At 48.6% G+C, this 3,780-nt stretch overlaps 1 pseudogene; it reads right to left on the bottom strand.

Annotated features, from left to right (window-relative positions):
- Nucleotides 1–1,743: 1,743 nt before the first annotated feature.
- Ptbp1-ps3 (polypyrimidine tract binding protein 1, pseudogene 3) lies at nt 1,744–3,538 on the bottom strand (annotated as a pseudogene).
- Nucleotides 3,539–3,780: the final 242 nt, after the last annotated feature.

Genomic DNA, 3,780 nt, shown 5'->3' with positions numbered 1-3,780 from the left:
CCTGGCTTGTCTGGGGGTCCCCATGGGGGGACTTTGGCCAAGAATGTGATTATATCTAGCCCATTCCTTGCAATGAGACATCCAGTTGGAGCTCTGTCTGCTCTGTTATTCGGTAATTTCATTTAGATTACCTTTATACATGTATATATTTTAGGAAGCTTCTACTGTATTAGGTTTCCATATGGCCTCTCATAGTTTTAGCTGTCCCTTTCCATATTCTCTTCCTGTTCCTCCTCTTTCCCACTCCTCCACATTTCATCTCTTCATTCCAGTGCCCTTCTGCCATGCACCCATAACTATTTACTTTGTTTCCCCTTCCTAGGGAGCTCCTTCTTTCCCCTTGCTATACCTAATGCCACTGGTTAAATGGATTATGTTTACTTTAAAAAATTAACAGCTAATATCCAAGTATAAGCAAATATATATTGTATTTGTCTTTTGGAGTTTGGATTACCTCACTCAGGATAAATTTTTCTTTTTCCATCTATTTATCTAAGAATTTCATTATTTCATTTTGTAATAGCCAAGATGCCATTGTGTAAATGTACCACATTTTCTTTATCTACTCAACTGATGGATATCTAGGCCTTTCACAATTTATAGCCATTATGAATAGAGCAGCAACATACATGGTTGGGCAAGTGTCTCCATAGTAGGATGTGAGCTCTTTGGGTGTACGTCTAAGAGTGGCATATCTGGATTTTGAGGTCAATCTCTTTTGTTTTTAAGGTTATAAAACTGCTTTCATGGAAAGTCCCCACTCCCCCCAGTACACCATCTGGGCTGGGGTAGATGTGGCCAGGGCTGACCCCAGACAATACTGAGGCTGTAGTCATTACCAAAATATACATCTGTCACCACAAAAAATGCTGCACCGCCTCAGCCCCACAGGTATAAAATCATAAATATTTATACTCTTCCATGACTTTCACAGAACTGAGGTGCAGGGAACCCCTCCCATAGAAACAGGCCAGGATGGAGGTGGGCGTCCGGAAGGAACATTAAAGCCTAGAGGTTAGTTAGCCCCTCAACTGGGCATAGTCAGAGGCGGGCAGAAAACAAAACTTTGGTCCAAAATTTGAAGGTAGAAACCCTCAAGTCTCAGAGCTTTTTCTCCAACCCTGGCCTGGGCCCACCTTCACTGGAAGGAAGAAGTGCAGGGGACACAGAAGCTTAGAGTACACACATACAATTGTACCACTGCTATACAAAGTTACTTTAAAACTATATCTCTTGCATATAAATGGAAAAGACTCGGGTGTATGGTCAAGTGGAAATATTGCTAGGCACAGGTGTCTGTGACCACACGGAATAGAATACGAAGGTCACACAAGGCTTGGCAGCTAAGAACGGCCTGGGCCCTCTGGGCCGGCCAGGGACAAGGGAGAATCATGTCACTTGATTATAAGGGTGTAGGAGGGGGCTGGGGATTTAGCTCAGTGGTAGAGCGCTTACCTAGGAAGCGCAAGGCCCTGGGTTCGGTCCCCAGCTCCGAAAAAAAGAACCAAAAAAAAAAAAGGTGTAGGGGAGTGGCTACTTGGCTCACTGCAGGTCTAGAGACAACTGGAGGCCTTAGAGAGTAGGTGTGTGGCCGTGAGACAAGCTGGTTTTGTAAGGCACAGAAAGTGGCTGTGCTCAGGGCACCGCTGTGGCCTTATGGTTGAGCCCCTCAAGGTATGGTGCTGGGACTGGTCCTTTGTGGCCCAAGCCATTTCCCACCACGGAAAAGTGGGCTAGATTTAATTTTTTAAAAAAACAGGTAAACTGATCTCTCTTTAAAAAAATAAAATCTCTGGTCTGTAAGGTCACTTCAGCTGCTTTTTAAAGTGGCTTTTCTGGAATGGCTGAAGCTTTCACAGGCCCACAGGCACTTAGATGGTGGACTTGGAAAAGAACACTCTCGGGTGGTAGTTCTCCCCCAGGTCATGGCTGTGCAGCTCAATTAGTGCCTGCACTGCCTCCTCCACAGAGCCCATCTGGATCAGTGCCATCTTGTGGTCCTTCTTGAAGAACTTGAAGCCTTTTGCCATATCACCATTGCTGGAGAAGAGGCTCTTGAGGCCATCCTCTGACACAGAGGGCGGGATGTTGGAGAGGTGCAGGGTAGCTGAGGGTGGAAAGATGTTCTGGAAGTTCTTGGAGCCTGGTTTCTGGACGCAATGCAGTGGTGAGCTGTCATAATTCTTGGTCAGTCCCTGGTCCTCCTGTCTCTCATGAGGCAGCTGCACGCTCTGATGCTTTGACGGTGTGATGCGTACTGACTTCCCATCCAGCTTGTGCCCGTTCAGGTGACTCATGGCCAGCTGGGCCTGGCTGCCGTCTGCCATCTGCAGGAGTGCATTCTCCTTCTTATTGAACAGGATCTTCATCCGCTTCACATCACCGTAGATGCTGAAGAGAATAAAGAGGCTTTGGGCTGTGACTCTCTCAGGGTTCAGGTTGCTGACCAAAAGGATGGAATTCCCAACTCCTGCCAACCCTGGGATGGCAATGCGGCCGGCTGCAGCAGCCGCAGCAGAGGGTATGGCCAGGGTGGCCAGGGCTCCATGGACATTAGGAACAGAGAGGCCTGCGGCCTGAGGGGTGGCAAAGGTGAGAGGGAACCCGGCTCCTGCATATGGAGAGTCTGACGTTATGCCGGGCACAAAGAAGACTGCTGCCATGGCCTGGCCAGTGATGGCTGGCTGTCTCCAGAGGGCAGAGCAGGTCGAGTGTAATCTCTGCTCTTGTCGTTATTGTATTTTACGTCGAGACTGGTGAGCTTGGAGAAGTTGATGTGTAGCGTACAACAAGCATTGTAGATGTTCTGGCCATCCAGGGACAACTTGGCATGCTGGGCGCTCACAGGGTCAGCATGTTGCAGCAGCACCTGGAACTGGTTGTTCTTGGTGAACGTGTGATCTTCAGGACTGCGCCAAACTTAGAGAAGATCTGGTGCAGTGCGTCCAGGGTCACTGGGTAGAAAAGGTTCTCCACGATGAACCTGATAACTGGCCTCTGGCCTGCCTTTGCCATTCCTGCATCCACCGCAGCAGCCGAGGCTGCCAAGGCCAGGTTTCCTGACTGTACAGAGTTCACAGCCTGCAGGGCTGCCTGGGCACGTGCCTGGTTGGGCGAGCTGTGGGTTTTGAACTCCTTGTGGTTGGAGAACTGGATGTAGATGGGCTGTCCATGAAGCACTGGCGCCACCCATGTGTAGTAGTTAACCATAGTGTTGGCAGCCTCCTCTGTGCTCATTTCAATGGAGGCCTGGTTCTTCCCCTTCAGCATAAGGAGGTTGGTAACGTTCCCAAAGGGCAGCTCCAGGGAGATGACCTCCCCCTCAGTGACATTACTAGGTAGCTTTTGGACATGGATGACTCTGGAAGGAACTCCTGTACTCCTATTGTCACCTTTGAACTTCTTGCTATCATTTCCATTGGCTACTGAGGCCAAGCTGCTCATGGTGAAGGGGCCGTTGTTGACATGTGTGGAAAAGAGCTCATCGGATCCCGGGACACTTTGTACCGACTGCTATGTCTGGGATGATGCGGTCCATGGCACACGAGGAGACCCGTGGGGGACGGAGCAGAGGCACAGGAATAGCAGAAACCAATCCCCAATCTTTCTAATATTCTGAGGAAATGCCAAACAGATTTTCATAGTTTCTGTACAAGCAATGATTGAGTATCTACTTACTCCACATCCTCACCAGCATGGGTTTTATTGGCTTTGGCCATTCTGACTTATATAAGATAAAGTCTGAAGGTAGTTTTGATTTGCATTTCCCTGATTTTTCTT

Source organism: Rattus norvegicus, chromosome 4 (genome assembly GCF_021556685.1).
Source record: "Rattus norvegicus strain SHRSP/BbbUtx chromosome 4, alternate assembly SHRSP_T2T, whole genome shotgun sequence".
In the NCBI taxonomy this organism is placed as follows: Eukaryota; Metazoa; Chordata; class Mammalia; order Rodentia; family Muridae; genus Rattus; species Rattus norvegicus.
This window is presented reverse-complemented; position numbering and strand designations above follow the sequence as displayed.